At 46.0% G+C, this 18,590-nt stretch overlaps 1 protein-coding gene across 1 annotated transcript in view; it reads left to right on the forward strand.

Annotated features, from left to right (window-relative positions):
* LOC134921064 (uncharacterized) overlaps nt 1-18,590 on the forward strand; it is a 125,286-nt gene that overhangs the window by 71,151 nt on the left and 35,545 nt on the right. Inside the window, exon 2 of the mRNA XM_063920571.1 lies at nt 237-352. The gene's annotated coding sequence lies outside the window, so the exon portion shown is untranslated. The remainder of the gene's footprint in view (nt 1-236; nt 353-18,590) is intronic.

Below are 18,590 nucleotides of genomic sequence, written 5' to 3' on the forward strand. Positions count from 1 at the left end.
TTTTAATTAGATGAGATGAAATTTTAGATGCACTTTTTCGGTCTGAAAGTTTGTGTTTTTAATATATGAATTTATTGAGAGTACCAGATCGTCGTGATCACTGTATAGCATTCGATATATTTAGTCACTAGAGATGTGTGTATTAAAGTTTTATTCATGTAAAAAGGTTGTGCACACCAGCACTTTTAAACAGTTGCAAATGTTGTTTACATGTTCCCATGGTTACTATATTCCAGCCTCAACGTGTGCGCTGGACGGACCGGCGCATCGTCACTTCCGGTGAGACTGGGGAGACATGACCGGAAACCGTGCGGCGCTGTTGGAGGCGGCAGGGGAGACCGAGATTCAACAGGTATTTAAACACTGTTATGGTTGTTTGGCACTTATCCTGACAAAGGGACTGTGTCCCCGAAACGTGGATGCACTAAAGAATTAAATTGCACTTTCAGAAGACTCCGAGTGCCGCCTCATTGTTCGCGTTATATATAGATATAGATATAGATATAGATATAGATATAGTACATGGAACTCAAATACAGTTTTGCTGCTGTAATTTTACTCATATGTGCAGGTTGCAAAATTGTAATTTACTGTAAATGATGCCCATGCTCTACTATTTTACACATGATGGATATCCCTATAAATTTTAAAAGTTTACAAATACAAAAAGGCAATGTATAAAATCATGATAAAATAAATGTTTGCTATTTTTTTTTCTCGTCCTTCCCTGTACTATTCAATTTAAAATATGTTTAACGAATATTATACCAAAACAAGGCAGTGGGCCTATTAGTGTATGCAAGCAAAGCTTGTGTTATTTCCACACATATACAGACATGTACTGTATATACAGTATTTCTAGATTTGTCCTGATTTGTACGGACAGCATATGCGTCTATTTCGTGATAAGCCATCAGCAGCATCATCATCAGCATGTATTTCCCTTTCTCTAAAGCAGGTGAAAAATGATACGCCTCCTAACAAGGGGTGTATCTATCATTGTCATATCTATAATGGGTGCACTGGGGGGTCCACACGGCACACACTGCACACCATGTTTAATGACTTACCTCGGCACTGCAGCAGAAATCAACCGGCAGCCATATTCCCAGTGATTTACACGAGCGCAGTAGATCATGAAGGGCGACATGTTTCCAGATACCTGTACATGCCCAGTAGAGTCTGGCACAATACCAGAGTCAACTGCACTCTCTTAAACCGTCCCTGGTATCTATAATGGGTGCAGGCTGTGTGGTGCATATGCCTGCACCCATATATAAGACTTATCTCTCCGGAGTCCCTTGTCAGCACTGCAAAATTCTGAATTAGTCCCTTAATCCTATATGTTAGTTTCAGTATCCTATTTTTTTTTTTTTTTAATGGAGAAGCAGAATGTACTGTATAGTATTAAATTGCTGTTCTGACATGGAAGATTTTGGTTTGCAGGAAATGATGCACAGAGATAGACTTGTATATATGTGTAAATGCAGACACAGCTCTAATGAGGAGGCAGAACCCAAGTATCTATGTTCCCTGGTACTACTACTGAGATTGGGCTGTCTCACAGAGGCACCTGGGCCAGAGTGTGTTTTCCAGAAGCTGGATGCTCCCCTGATCTGGCAGCTCTAATGAGGCACTGCACACATCGACTAGAATACGGTCACACACATAGTTACTGCTAATGGTAATATGGATAAACTTGTAGTGCATCAAGGGACTGGCCTGATATAAAATGTGATGCAACAACAATGATAAATCCTTACTTTTTGCCCTACAGCAAATTTTCCCCATGCTCAGGCAATTTTTTTCACCAAGCTTTATAAATCAGCTCTCTGAGGATTTTTCAAGGTATCTCAAAATTGTGGAAAACATATTGAACACCTTCACTTGATTGCAGTCCCAATCTGCGGCATTCCAATCAATACATGAATAAAAATTCTCCCATGAAACCTTCAAGAATCATCATCTAAACATTTGTGCTTGTGCTGAAACTTGCCTCCAGCACAACATATTTTTATGACTTTCAGAAAATAACTGGCTTGCAAGTGAGTTTCATAAAAAGATTTTGTACATCTTTATCATTTCCATCAAAGTATAAAAATAATTTTGCCTCTGTATACCTGGTTGCACATTTGCTAATTGCCATGGTCTACAAATGTTATTTTTGTAGCACATAAATCAGTCAATGGTTTATATAAGCATTTTGCTTTAAGGAGAGTAAAGCCAAGTCCAATTACTATTATATCGCGAATGGCATATTAATATAATTCGATTATGTTCTGTTTCACGCAGAAAAAACTACTTTCTTGTGTTTTGATATTTTTATTGAAGAAAGTAGCATGTTTATAAAAAGTACAAGCACCATATAATACAAATGAAAAGATTGTGCTAACCACAGCACAGTGCAATGTTAACCCTAAAAACTTTAAATTGCTTAATTAGTAATATCGTTAAATAAAATGACATACATACTGGGTCTTATTCATAATGAGGCTTAAGCGTGATTTGCAGGGTTTCCAGGATTTCTTGGCTGCAAATGGCATTTCTTTTAAAAGTCCATGTGACCATTTTTGCAATGACCTTATCTTTCCATGTGGGCATGTTGGGGGCATAGCACTGAGAATGTGTCATTGTGGCTCCACCCGCCCTCTACAGTGCCAAGGAAACAGGCACTGTAAAGTGTGAGGCAGGGCTACAATGACGTCATTCAGCGCGAATTGCATCATTGGCCCCCTGGAGGAGGGCGCTGACCAGATTGGGGACACTTGCCTGCCTTTCTGGGGCACTGGGAGGGTCACTTAATTTTTTGGGGAACCTCCCGGCCATTCCGGGAGGGTAAACAATTCTGATATACTTTCTGTTCACTTACTTAGTGGGGATCTACCAGTATCAATGCATTGAAACTTAATGCAAAAGGTATTGATGAGATGACTTGCACTACACAGCGTCAGCAAGCTTTAAATAGGTGAGAAGGTACTTATTCCTAACCATAAGCAGACATCAAGGTGGTCATCACTAAGAGATGAATGGTATTTTGATTTAATGATTTTCATGTGTAAGAAATTGAATATACACCCACAAAGGCATGTGAACCAAAAAGTGCAGTTAAGTACATGGCACCTTTCCCTATGTTTGGATATTTCCCTACAGCCAGAAGGTTCCAAAAGTTTCTTTCCCAAGATCTGGCTTTAATACATAGAAATTGATGGCAGACAAATATGACATATATAGATATGAGATAAATATTAATTAGTGAATTAGATAGATATGGGGGTGATAGTTTTAAGTCTCTGGTGTATTAATAATAGGTGTGATGCACACGGGCACCCTGGGGTCCAGGGGGCCCACAACGCACACCCTGCACCCATTATTTTTAATGCGTACCCTCTGGAGTCCCATGGTGCAGCAGCAGCGCTGCAGAAATCACTGGGAAAATGGCGTGGCACCATTTTCCTGATGTTTCTCGCAGGCGCAGTAGAAAAATCACTGGGATAATGGCCGCCGCGCCATTTTCCGGAGATCTGCACATGTGCTGTAGACTCTGGGATAGCGCTAGGGTCTCCCAGGGAGCCTAGTGCACAGAGCTAAGTGCTGCCGGCTAGAGAGGAGAGGGCCTAGACGGAGCCTGCACACGGGCCTCCTCTGCTCTAGAAATGCCCGTGTTTTAAGTGTGAGATGGTTTCTCTTTAGGTAACTGCCGACTGCCACATAGTTAGCATCTGAATTATGTTTGGTATTAGAAAGATACAAGCATGTGAACCACTGTACAATCAACTATAGGGTGAGTTTGTACTAATAATAGATTATATGAAAAAAGAAAACTACATACCTGTAAAAAGCATAGGCACAAAATGTATTAAGAACATTTCTAAGCATACATCGCATGTATCCAACAAACGTCCAATATTCAATCAGTACACCTTCAGTTTCTGTTACATTATTACTTTAATCCCATTTGAAATAGCCAGTGGCTGGCTAGTTTCTCAACTTTACATCCACAGACAGAGAAATAGATTTTATCTTAAAACACAGAAAGAGTAGGAAAAGTGGTATGGATCCATTGCTAAAAGGAAACTTTTTTTTTTAAATTTGTTGTATTTTCAACTATGCAATGCCCAGTGTAAGCAAGGAAAACCTCTGAGTGCTACTTACTGGACTCAGCTGCTGTCAAATTTACACAAAGGCAGCTTCATTTGTAATGTGCTGGAAACAGACCGTGCCCACCAAATTGATTTCTGCAGTCAGAGCCACCACAGATTACAGCCCAAATCCGGATTTGATTGCAGGTGCCATAAAGAACAGGGCCATGAATAGGAATGTAGAAGGGTTTTCCATTCCTGTGCTGCCTCAAGGCGAGCCTGCCTGACAAAGACTTATCAAGTGAGGCCCATGGCACTGCTGTACAGAACAGCAAGGCTGGAAGACCTGTCAAGAGATATTCACTCATCTGGCACTTTAGGCAATTTATGGCTAAAAGGAGTCAAGGCAAAAAGAGTGAAACCAACGTTACCCACCTCATCAGTGACAGTATGAAGGATTCGCTATCATAATTCTCCAATGCCTCACATGATGCTCTTGCCAAGGACTCTGCTATCAACCAGTAAGTATGCCCACCTACAAATTCCTGGATGGAGCAGGCATCTACCAGTGAGCTGCTCAACTCTGTCTTGAGAAGTTCATATGTCGCAGGTGTAAGCAGTTCCAGCATCTATCACCCACAGATATTGCTTTATGGCTGACTGCTATAGACAGGTCTCTCAGTGAATACTGGCAGATGGTCTCTCAGTGAATACTGGCAGATGATCACTCCAGCCATTGCAGTGTTTCTCTACATGCTTTGCCGAGATGTCATTTCTTCTGAGCTGGTCAACATGCAGAAACTAATAGCATCTACGTGGGCAGTGAAACCTCATACCCACTGAGGCCTTTTCTAGCCAAAAGCTCAAAGGAAGCCTTTTAAAGCCATTGCCTCTCTGTTATCTACCTAATGAGCACAAAAATACTGCGCAGCCATGCTGACCCCCAGTACACCCTGGCTCACTTTCTCCTCCTCGCTGTCACACTCTCACTGTCACCCACTGCTGCTGCTGTTACCCTCTCCCTAGTATCACCCTCAACCAGACACCCATTGCTGTGACCCTCTCCCTGACGTCACCCTCCCCCAGGCGTCACCCACTGCTGTCACCCTCCCCCTGGCGTCATCCTCTCCCTGTTTCCCACCTCCTTGTTTCTCCCTCTTTCGCTCCCTGAAACTCAATCACTCTCTCATGCTCCTCTCTTTTTCTTTCCCTTCCTCCTTCGCTGGCACTCTCGCTCCTACTTCTGCTTGCACCCCTCCCTTTTGCTCCTTCTGCCTTTCTCTCTCTGACACCCTCTCTCTCCCCCCCTTCTCTCTTTTTCTCCCTGATATTCTCTCTCTCATTGCCTCTTTTTTCATGAAACCCTGTTTCTTGATCCTCTCACTCTTTCTATCTCCCCCCCCCCCCCGATACCCTCCTTGTCTGTTACTCCCCTCTCTCTCCTGCGCCCCTAAGGGGTCTTGTAATGACAATGCTGTGGGGGGGGGGGGGGGGGGGGGGCTTCAAGAGTTTGCTGTGGGGCCCACAAACAAATGAGCAAACCAGTAAAGAAAGCCCTTACAGTTTGAGACAATATAGGACAAAGACCAGGTATATACAGAAAACCAGGGGTTAGGTGGCATCAAAGGGAGTATTGCAGTGGGGTGAGGCAGGTGAGGCAGAGCCTTTCCTGTCATACTTACGTTTGTGCCAGAGTTTTGACTGTATAAAGTATATGAAAAATACAAAGAATTATGTTTCAAATGTCTTCTTTGCATTATTCTAATAATTTTTATTGCCAAAACTCTTGAGTCGAAAGTCTATGGCAGGTGAGTCAGTGCCCCACCTGGCTAACTTTTCTGCACATCTCTGATCAAAACTCACCAAATTTCCAAGAGTTTATACTGCTGCACCTGTGTGTAATGACCAGATGCACCCTTTGGCTCATATTTTGTGTGTAAATCTGGCTCTGGTGCTAGCTAGTGCCTCCTTAGCCTTTTAGCTCACCGCACGTCCCTGGAGTGTTGAGTATAAGGTAGTGTAAGTAAGAGAAGAAAGGCACATGAGGGGAGAAGGTTCTGCTCTTTCAAGCTTACAAGCAATAAATGCAGCATGTCTGTAAAACATATTTAGGGGGGTTTTAATTGTCTGTGAAAATGCAGTAATTTATCGCGGAACAACTTTTTGCGCATATTGCGAGAAAAGTGCAGTGAAAAAAAAGTGCAGTGAGCTCCTGTTTTTTTTACATATCCAATTATAGGAGTGCACCCTGACAAGCAAAGGTCGGTGCTAACAAGGGAGTGTGTGTGTGTGTGTGTATGTATATATGTGTGTGTAATTTATATATATATATATATATATATATATATATATATATATATACACACAGCACTGGCAGCACTCCTTGGTCTGGAATCGTGGGACATACACATTGTGTATATATATATATATATATATATATATATATATACATATATACACTGCTCAAAAAAATAAAGGGAACTCTTAAACAACACATCCTAGATCTGAATGAATGAAATATTCTTATTAAATACTTGTTCTTTACATAGTTGAATGTGCTGGCAACAAAATCACACAAAAATTATCAATGGAAATCAACCCATGGAGGTCTGGATTTGGAGTCACACTCAAAATTAAAGTGGAAAAACACACTACAGGCTGATCCAACTTTGATGTAATGTCCTTAAAACAAGTCAAAATGAGGCTCAGTAGTGTGTGTGGCCTCCACGTGCCTGTATGACCTCCCTACAATGCCTGGGCATGCTCCTGATGAGGTGGCGGATGGTCTCCTGAGGGATCTCCTCCCAGACCTGGACTAAAACATCCGCCAACTCCTGGACAGTCTGTGGTGCAACGTGGCGTTGGTGGATGGAGCGAGACATGATGTCCCAGATGTGCTCAATTGGATTCAGGTCTGGGGAACGGGTGGGCCAGTCCATAGCATCAATGCCTTCGTCTTGCAGGAACTGCTGACGCACTCCAGCCACATGAGGTCTAGCATTGTCTTGCATTAGGAGGAACCCAGGGCCAACCGCACCAGCATATGGTCTCACAAGGGGTCTGAGGATCTCATCTCGGTACCTAATGGCAGTCAGGCTACCTCTGGCGAGCACATGGAGGGCTGTGCGGCCCCCCAAAGAAATGCCACCCCACATCATTACTGACCCACTGCCAAACTGGTCATGCTGGAGGATGTTGCAGGCAGCAGAACGTTCTCCTTGGCGTCTCCAGACTCTGCCACGTCTGTTACATGTGCTCAGTGAGAACCTGCTTTCATCTGTGAAGAGCACAGGGTGCCAGTGGCGAATTTGCCAATCTTGGTGTTCTCTGGCAAATGCCAAACGTCCTGCACGGTGTTGGGCTGTAAGCACAACCCCCACCTGTGGACGTCGGGCCCTCATACCACCCTCATGGAGTCTGTTTCTGATCGTTTGAGTAGACACATGCACATTTGTGGCTTGCTGGAGGTCATTTTGCAGGGCTCTGGCAGTGCTCCTCCTGTTCCTCCTTGCACAAAGGCGGAGGTAGCGGTAGAGATGAGCGGGTTCGGTTTCTCGGAAACCGAACCCCCCCGAACTTCAGCCTTTTTACACGGGTCCGAGGCAGACTCGGATCTTCCCGCCTTGCTCGGCTAACCCGAGCGCGCCCGAACGTCATCATCCCGCTGTCGGATTCTCGCGAGGCTCGTATTCTATTGCGAGACTCGGATTCTATATAAGGAGCCGCGCGTCGCCGCCATTTTCACACGTGCATTGAGATTGATAGGGAGAGGACGTGGCTGGCGTCCTCTCCGTTTAGAGTAGAGTAGAGAGTCTAGAGACACTTGATTTACTAATTTTGGGGAGCATATTAGGACGGAGTACTACTTGCTGATAGTGTGACCAGTGACCACCAGTTTAATTAATCCGTTCTCTGCCTGAAAAATAACGATACACAGTGTGACACAGTCACATACCATATCTGTGCTCAGCCTCAGTGTGCCCTCAGTGTGCTGCATCATCTATGTAATACTGTATATCTGACTGTGCTGAGTGCTCACTGCTCACACAGCTTAATTGTGGGGGAGACTGGGGAGCAGTTATAGCAGGAGTACATATTTTAACAGTGCACACTTTTGCTGCCAGAGTGCCACTGCCAGTGCCAGTGTGACTGACCAGTGACCACTACTACTTGCTGATAGTGTGACCAGTGACCACCAGTTTAATTAATCCGTTCTCTGCCTGAAAAAAAACGATACACAGTGTGACACAGTCACATACCATATCTGTGCTTAGCCTCAGTGTGCCCTCAGTGTGCTGCATCATCTATGTAATACTGTATATCTGACTGTGCTGAGTGCTCACTGCTCACACAGCTTAATTGTTGGGGAGACTGGGGAGCAGTTATAGCAGGAGTACATATTTTAACAGTGCACACTTTTGCTGCCAGAGTGCCACTGCCAGTGCCAGTGTGACTGACCAGTGACCACTGACCACCAGTATATTGTGATTGTCTGCCTGAAAAAGTTAAACACTCGTCGTGTGGTGTTTTTATTCTATAAACGCATTCTGCTGACAGTGTCCAGCAGGTCCGTCATTATATAATATATACCTGTCCGGCTGCAGTAGTGATATATATATATTTTTTATATCATTATCATCCAGTCTATATTAGCAGCAGACACAGTACGGTAGTCCACGGCTGTAGCTACCTCTGTGTCGGCAGTCGCTCGTCCATCCATAATTGTATACCACCTACCCGTGGTGTTTTTTTTTCTTTCTATCTTCTTGATACTAGTAGCTTACTTTAGGAGTCTGCAGTGCTGAGCTGACAGTGTCCAGCAGGTCCGTCATTATATAATATATACCTGTCCGGCTGCAGTAGTGATATATATATATATTTTTTATATCATTATCATCCAGTCTATATTAGCAGCAGACGCAGTACGGTAGTCCACGGCTGTAGCTACCTCTGTGTCGGCAGTCGCTAGTCCATCCATAATTGTATACCACCTACCTGTGGTGTTTTTTTTTTTTCTATCTTCTTGATACTACTAGTAGCTTACTTTAGGAGTCTGCAGTGCTGAGCTGACAGTGTCCAGCAGGTCCGTCATTATATAATATATACCTGTCCTGCTGCAGTAGTGATATATATATATATATATTTTTTATATCATTATCATCCAGTCTATATTAGCAGCAGACGCAGTACGGTAGTCCACGGCTGTAGCTACCTCTGTGTCGGCAGTCGCTCGTCCATCCATAATTGTATACCACCTACCTGTGGTGTTTTTTTTTTTCTATCTTCTTGATACTAGTAGCTTACTTTAGGAGTCTGCAGTGCTGAGCTGACAGTGTCCAGCAGGTCCGTCATTATATAATATATACCTGTCTGGCTGCAGTAGTGATATATATATATTTTTTTTTTATATCATTATCATCCAGTCTATATTAGCAGCAGACGCAGTACGGTAGTCCACGGCTGTAGCTACCTCTGTGTCGGCAGTCGCTCGTCCATCCATAATTGTATACCACCTACCCGTGGTGTTTTTTTTTTTTCTATCTTCTTGATACTAGTAGCTTACTTTAGGAGTCTGCAGTGCTGAGCTGACAGTGTCCAGCAGGTCCGTCATTATATAATATATACCTGTCCGGCTGCAGTAGTGATATATATATATATATACAGCTACCTCATTGCGCCTCTTTTTTTCTTTGCGTCATGTGCTGTTTGGGGAGTGTTTTTTGGAAGGGCCATCCTGCGTGACACTGCAGTGCCACTCCTAGATGGGCCAGGTGTTTGTGTCGGCCACTAGGGTTGCTTAGCTTACTCACACAGCTACCTCATTGCGCCTCTTTTTTTCTTTGCGTCATGTGCTGTTTAGGGAGTGTTTTTTGGAAGGGCCATCCTGCGTGACACTGCAGTGCCACTCCTAGATGGGCCAGGTGTTTGTGTCGGCCACTAGGGTCGCTTAGCTTACTCACACAGCTACCTCATTGCGCCTCTTTTTTTCTTTGCGTCATGTGCTGTTTGGGGAGTGTTTTTTGGAAGGGCCATCCTGCGTGACACTGCAGTGCCACTCCTAGATGGGCCAGGTGTTTGTGTCGGCCACTTGGGTTGCTTAGCTTAGCCATCCAGCGACCTCGGTGCAAATTTTAGGACTAAAAATAATATTGTGAGGTGTGAGGTGTTCAGAATAGACTGAAAATGAGTGGAAATTATGGTTATTGAGGTTAATAATACTTTGGGATCAAAATGACCCCCAAATTCTATGATTTAAGCTGTTTTTTAGGGTTTTTTGAAAAAAACACCCGAATCCAAAACACACCCGAATCCGACAAAAAAAATTCGGTGAGGTTTTGCCAAACGCGTTCGAACCCAAAACACGGCCGCGGAACCGAACCCAAAACCAAAACACAAAACCCGAAAAATTTCCGGTGCTCATCACTAGGTAGCGGTCCTGCTGCTGGGTTGTTGCCCTCCTACGGCCTCCTCCACGTTTCCTGATGTACTGGCCTGTCTCCTGGTAGCGCCTCCATGCTCTGGACACTACGCTGACAGACACAGCAAACCTTCTTGCCACAGCTCACATTGATGTGCCATCCTGGATGAGCTGCACTACCTGAGCCACTTGTGTGGGTTGTAGACTCCGTCTCATGCTACCTCTAGAGTGAAAGCACTGCCAGCTTTCAAAAGTGACCAAAACATCAGCCAGAAAGCATAGGAGCTGAGAAGTGGTCTGTGGTCATCACCTGCAGAACAACTCCTTTAATGGGGGTATAATTTCCACCTGCTGTCTATTCCATTTGCACAACAGCATGTGAAATTGATTGTCAATCAGTGTTGCTTCCTAAGTGGACAGTTTGTTTTCACAGAAGTGTGATTGACTTGGAGTTACATTGTGTTGTTTAAGTGTTCCCTTTATTTTTTTGAGCAGTTATATATATATATATATATATATATATATATATATAAAATCTATGTAGGAAACCCCCCTGTAAAAATCCTGCGTTTGCCCCTGGCTTTGCAGATGCAATCCTTAGCAATGCAAATGCAGAAGGAAGTGCATATCACTTCCTTCCTGCAATACTGAGATCGATATGATTGCAGTCCAGTATGAACATTGCGACCTTCACATGATTTTTCAACCTGAATTAGCCCCTTAGTTCATTCTAAACGTCAGTTATACAAGCTAAATCTAGCAGCCACTGTTCAACTTTCAAATGCTTGTACAGTATTCCACATCTCTGGACACTAGAAACGCCTTCATTTCTGGCAATAGATCCCTATATCTTTGCAGGAATGTACCTCTACTTAGCCATCGGACCTCAATATGCAATAATATTATTCTTGTTGTGACCAGAAGAGATGCCTCTTGAGACTTCTTGCATGAATTTTAAGTGCACTATCCATGACATCTGTCATAGTTAGCTTTTTACCACACATTGCTTGTTGATGAATTATGCAGTGATAATTCAGGAAGTCAGGAAATGTATCATCACGTTTGCATAAGGCAATGAACCCATTGGTCCGGCCGGTCATAGCAGGTACTCCATCAATGGTTATGGAAACAAGTTTATAATTTGGTAGCTGTGTATTTTTTGTATGATTCTTGAATGTCTTAATAATGTCCTCTCCTCTAGTTTTCTTCTTCAGTGGTAAGGTTTTTAGCATCTCTTTAGCAGTCATCTTCAAATATCATTCCAGAGCAGATGCAAAGTTGTGATGTGCCTGTTGACTCATCAGAATGTAAACTCTTTGTGGTGTCTTCGTAGCTGCTCCAACAAATTGCCAGCCATGACTTCACAGCATTGCATCACAGTGTTTCTGGATAGCTAAATATTCTTAATTGCAAATCTTGAAACAAACTGTTGCCTCTAAGAAAGCCTTTTTGACCATTGTGAAATTTTTTATTGTGCTTTGCAAGGATGTGATTTAGTTTTGGGACTTGTAAAAAAAAACATACGATATTCTAGTGTATGGAATGATGGCAGTCAAATGTCCAACACCGCATCCCGAAGCAGAGAATCCAGACGGGTCGTGTAAGTATGTTTACCCACCCCCCTTTCCCCCCTAACCCTCCCTTCCCACAGCCTAACCCTAACCCTCCCCAGTGGTGCCTAAACCTAATCCCACCTTCCCGTAGCCTGAACCTAATCATTCCTTTCCTACAGCCTAACCCTTACCCTTCACAGGGGTGCCTACACCTAACCCCCCCTTCCCGCAGCCTAACCCCCAACCTTCCCTTCCCTGTAGCCCAACCCTATCCCTCCATGTGCAGCCTAAACCTACCCCTCCCCCCCTGCCCACGCAGCTTACCAATGAGGACTTCTGACGAAGGTCGCTCGGGATTCTAGTGCTGGCATTTTGATCCATGTTAAAATGCCGGCATCGGTATTTCGACTGCCAGGATCCATTCTCCTGGATGGATTCCCTTGTAAAGACTGATTAACTGCTGAGCATAAAGGTCCAATTTCTATTGTTGAATTTTTTTATTTCGTAACTCACATTTAACAGGAAAATCCACGTCAAACCTATTGTTCAGACTCTTAAAATGCCTTCCCAGGTTCCCTCTCATTGCAATAGCTACTTTTGACATTTTCAGAAGTGACACCCCCTCTCATGGTCATGAATTTTTAACGCCAACCCTCCCCCAGGTTTTAAGCTTGCCTGTCAGAATCAGTTACTTTAAGTGGTGACAGAGAGCATACTGTTGTACCAGACTACATAGGTAAAGACAGGGGAGGGGGCGTTCTGGTTTCCTGGAAACACCCTCCTCTTGGCCAGCAGCCAATAGCATATAATTTGATTATTAGAGCAGCCTCCACAACATGCAGTTTAAGGGACAGCGGAGAGCTGCTGCACATGCCCAGTGGTAGCAGCTTCTTCCACCAAGTTTGCTGTGAGTGTGGCTCTGAGCTCTCAATTAGTGCACTGGACCAGAGAGTAGCTGCCAGGGAGAAGAGACAGGAGCCTTAACATGAAGTGGATGAATGTGCTTAAAACTGCAGACTCCTACTGGTTCTATTATATTTGTGTATTTTTTTTTAATTTTTTTATGTGATAACTTTTTCTGACCGCTCATCTCCTATATAATAGCCCAGATCTGTGACTTTGTGCTTCATTTGCTAACGCTGGGCGGAGTCACAACACTGGGCGGAGTTAGTCAAATGAGTCACAGATCTGGGCAAATCTATAGACTAGGAGCAGAAGCAGATGGTATGGGCATGGCACAGGCAGGGGTGCATACCTCCCAGCTTTCTTCAGGCAGAAGGAGGGACACATGCACGGTGAAAAGGGGCGTGCCCAATGAAAAGGGGTGTAGCTTCGCGGGGGCACCCACGATCGTGAGCCACGCCCCGTTTTCGTCAGTGAGGGGGCATGCCCAGCGCTCTGTGAGCTGCTGGCATGCCCGTGCCGGACCCCCCCCCCCTTAATCCATACCTCCTGATGCCCCCTCTCCCTCTGTCTCCACTAAATAGTCTATTCACCGCTTCTCTGCTAAGCAGAACAGCGAGTACAGGAGCTTCCCAACTGTGTCCCCCCCCCCCCAACACCGCAGGACACTGCGGCCCGCTGGTGGGACAGCAGGACAGACCCCCCAAAATGGGACTGTCCCGCGAAAATCGGGACAGTTGGGAGGTATGGGGGTGTGTGAGGGGGTATGCTGTACAGACAGACGGGCACCGGCTCACTGTGTGCTTGACCCCCCCATATCAGCATACTCAGCAGGGTCTCTCTGGCGCGGAGGAGCATCACTTTCTGGCACACTCCACGCTTCTTAGCTGCAGTTTTGTGGGGCACCTGATGCTGTGCAGGTTCCGTACTGCCTCTGTTATCTCCAGCCCCGGCAACCCCACCGCTAGCTGCTGCGCTGCCACCCGCAGTGAGGTGCACCCAGCTCCTTCACACACTTTAGCCGGCGGGTAGCGCTGCAGAAGTCCGCGCTGCTTGCAGGCTCCGACCTCCTCCTCCCTCCAGCTGCAGCGTCTCCTGGGGGCTAACCAGTCACTCCCAGTCTCCCCTTACCACAGTGCCCGGCAGCCGCGCAAGGTCGCGGTATGTGACTGAGGAGTGGGGGGGGGGGATGGGGATGGGCAGAGGAAACAGGACTCCAGCCTGAGAGAGTCAGCCATGCCAAGTCTCCACCAGCAGCAGATCCCAACAGGTTGGAGTGGAACTACAGCAGCCAGCAGCAGTGACTCCGGTAAGACACATCTGTCTGTCACCACTGTTCTGTCCCTAATACCAATCTCTCCCGTGCCCTGTGTTCTGTCATGTCCCTGTTACCCCTGGCCTTGCCCTGTCACCCTTATCCTGGCCCTGTCACCCGTATCCTGGCCCTGTTACCCCTATCCTGGCCCTGTCACCCCTGGCCTTGCCCTGTCACCCCTGGCCTTGCCCTGTCACCCCTGTGCTTGCCCTGTCAACCCTATCCTGGCCCTGTCACCTCTGTCCTGGTCCTGCCGGCCCTACCCTGGCCCTGTCATCCCTATCCTGTCCCTGTCATATCTGTCCTGGCCCTGTCGCCCCTGTCCTGGCCCACCCCTCCACCTGCAGCATCTACAGACACCCTCCCCTATCCGCAGCCCCCCCCCCCCGCACCCGCTACATTCTGTACATCATGCCCTGCAGGTGCTGTTCACGCCGTCGCAAGGGGCTGCGCCTCCTTCACCATCGCACGCTCTTTCATTGTGCAATATTTAACCACTAACAAAGGAATGCAGGTAATACTCCATATAATACAAATATTGAACCCCAGATAGGCATGTAAGGGTTAAGGGGGCGTAGCCCCTTGCGACGGTGTGAAGAGCGCCCGTAGGGCGCGATGAAGCACCTAGTTTTATTTATGTTAGTTATATATGTTTGATACAGCCTATACTATAGACCACATATAGTGTTTCATTTTAATACTTTATTCCATACACTATCCAGTATATATAAAAAAAAAATGTGTACATTAATGTACAGGGTTGGTACGAGGTTCTTCTACTGCTTCCCCAGACTCCTGCTTTTCCGCCAATGTTCTGCAGAGTGGAAGATTGTGGACTGCCTTTGGAAAACCCCTTCTAGAAATGCTGCGTTTGCCCCTGGATTACAGCACACTCTGTCTTTCTGCCCCATCTCGCAGTGTCTGGCTTTGTCTACTGTGACAGCACAGTCAGTCCATCCTATCAAGGCGAGCAGCTGGGATGGACTGTACAGCATGATTGGGTACAGAGTTCCAAGGGGGGTGAGTGCCGAGCAAGAAACTGCTACCCTCTCCTTGTCTACAGCTGCAAAGTGACTTGGTGGAGGCAGCAGCAGGGTCCTCAACCTATGTGTAACCATAGAATAAGCAATGCTCGTATGGCAGCTGGTAGCACTGCTGTTAATACTGTCATCCCAGTACTCTGGCCAGGCTTGGACAGGCCCACAGGGGTACAGGGGAAACCACCGGTGGGCCCCACTAAGGGTCAGGTTCTAGACTGTGCACTTGAATTATACATTATACATATGTTACCTTATACTGGACTATGGTGTATTTTCTACAGTGCATTGCTGTTATTAATCTGTTATTAATCTGGTACATTATCATGCATGCAGTAGCTGAATTTACTGTATATATTTATGACAGGGCCCAGACGTAGCACCCTCTAATGGTTAGTCAAACCAATGAGGTGGCAGGCCACACCCTCTAAGCAGACGGGCTCACACTTACCTACTTTGCTGCCCCCTCCTCCGGGAGGAGGCAGCGTTGTAGGTGCATGGGGGCGTGGCCAGCAGCAGGATGGGTGGTCCAGGGGCGTGGCCAACAGGGAAGTGGACAGTCCGGGGGCGTGGCATCACGATTGCATAATCGTGGCTCCGCCCCCACTATTCAGTACCGAGAAAAGAGGCGCTGTATAGCGGGGGCGGAGCTACGATGACGCGATTCAGCGCGAATCGCGTCATCGGACCCCCTCGTACCACCCACTTGTTCTCTGCTGCGGGCGGCCGAGGAGGGTCGTGGTGGGGCTGCAGGGAAAGCAGGGGGCCGGGATTGCCACCCGATTTTCAGGAGCCTACTGGCCATTCTGGGAGGGTAGGCAAGTATGGACTGTCCACACCCCTAAACATGGGCCCCTACCACTGCATTCCCCCGGTGGGCCCTACATGCCCCTGTCCGACACTGACTCTGGGCCTGATTCAGGTTTGTAAGCAAAGCAAAAAAGCACACAAATGGGCAAAACCATGTTGCACTGCATGTGGGCAGATGTAACGTGCAGAGAGATTTAGATCATACTTGCCTACCTGACCCTCTCCATGAGGGAGAAAATGCTCTGTTCCTGGACTTTCCTGGTAATGTATGATTGCCATCACCTGTGGTGAGCTAGGTAATTGATAAGAAAGGTGTTTCACCACAGGTGATGGCAATCATACATTACCAGCAAAGTCCAGGAACAGAGCATTTTCTCCCTCATGGAGAGGGGCAGGTAGGCAAGTATGATTTAGATATGTGTGGGTTATATTGTTTCTGTGCAGGGTAAATACTGTCTGCTTTTGCATGTAGCCCACAAATGTTAGACAGCTTTATATTTGCACTGCAATTAAGAATTCAGTTTGAACACACCCCACCCAAATGTAAATCTTCTGCAAATGTTACATCTGCCGCACCTGTAGTGTAGCATGGTTTTGGCCCGTTGTGTGCTTTTTTGATTTACTTACAAACCTGAATCAGGCCCTCTGAGCACTGTCTGGTGCGGCCTACATATGTCTTGCGGCTCTGATTATGGGTGTGAAACTGTGAACATATTGAAAACTGCTACAACTCTCCGTATGCCATGCACCGATCATAGGTGCAATCAGGAGAAGGCTGCCAGCACATTTCTATCAGCATAACCTCTTGTGACTCAGATATTGTAACTGACAGCTGGAAATCACCACCAAGGAGATCCTGAGTGCATGGTCCTGCTGGTTCAGTCTCTAGTTAATCTGCATTTCAGGGTTCATTTCTGTCACATCTTTCGGCTCTGGTAGTCTAAGGGGCCCTACACATTTCCCGATGCGCCGCCGAGGTGCCCGACGGCCGACGAGCGACCCGGCGGCGGGGGGGCAGTGACGGGGGGAGTGAAGTTTCTTCACTCCCCCCGTCACGCGGCTGCATTGAAGTGCAGGCAAATATGGACGAGATCGTCCATATTGGCCTGCATGCACAGCCGACGGGAGACCAGCGATGAACGAGCGCGGGGCCGCGCATCGTTCATCGCTGGAGTCTCCACACTGAAAGATATGAACGAGTTCTCGTTCATTTATGAACGAGATCGTTCATATCTTTCAGAAAATCGGCCAGTGTGTAGGGCCTATAATACATGCTGCTGTGGATCCAGGAATAAGGGTTAACGCCTACAGTAATAAGCCAGAATGAATGGAGGCTTTAGGAATACTGATCTCTAGCGTACAGTTTAAAAAAAGCCACATCTTTACAACCATTATTTCAACGTTTTCGGCTTTATCTGCCTAAATTGTATCTAACCTTCTGGTGAGAAACGGCTAATGAATATATGAGCAGGACTGGTACTGATGATCTCTTCCTGGTGATCCGGTTTCCTCCCATGAATTTAGCGTGTATGCATGTGTATATGTGATGTTGACTATAGATTGTAAGCTCCACTGGGGAAGGGACTCATGTGAAAGGAGAAATATACTGTATGTATAAAGAGCTGCTGAATATGTGTGCACTATATAAATAACTGGTAATAATAATAATTTTATAAAGTGTGTATTATTATTATTGACTATTATTTGATGTTGGCCACATATCAGCTAATAGCAGTAAAAAATTGCATCAATAATAAAGTTCACCTCACACTATATTCCCATTGTAGAAATGTGAACACTTCTGCCTGATCGACAGGTAGAGCAGTTCAGGAGGAGGGACAGGTGCGGAGGCATGTCACCCGGTTTTCCAAGAGTGGCGAGTAAAAGGACTGCGTTGTGAGACACAGCTTCCTTGGCCTCAGCACGGCGTCGCAAATGAACATTGCGACCGATCATTGTGATGGTCATCCCACACTGCAATTGCATTGATAGTATTGCTATCGCAAATGCAGGAACGAGGTGCTATGCACCTCCTTCTGCATTTGCATTGCAAACAGCTTTGCAAATGCAATCCTTACCGAGTTAGGCCCCTGATTCAGATCTGGTTACAGGGTGCAAGTAAGCAGGAGCAATGCTCAAATATGGTAATGCAGCAGGAGGATTTATTTGTGATTCAGTGCTGTGTCCAAGGGCGCAGCACGGATCACTTCTGACATCATCGGCCAGCTGAATTACCTATGTGGTCATGTAGGCTGGCTGCCGCAGCTCCTTCCAAGAGGCCAGGAAATCTCAGTCAGAAGATGACTATGCTAGGTATTGACAATTTTATCTTTCACTAGTGATTTCTAGGCCAGACTATAGTCTGTTCTCACTGTGTATTAGGGGGGGTATAGTGGTTTGTTCACACCTTGAGGCAACTTTTTGTTGTGGGTGGAGTTTTCAGAGGGTGGGTGCTGCTATCAATTAACCCTGTAT

The sequence above is a fragment of the Pseudophryne corroboree genome, chromosome 1 (genome assembly GCF_028390025.1).
Source record: "Pseudophryne corroboree isolate aPseCor3 chromosome 1, aPseCor3.hap2, whole genome shotgun sequence".
NCBI lineage: Eukaryota > Metazoa > Chordata > Amphibia > Anura > Myobatrachidae > Pseudophryne > Pseudophryne corroboree.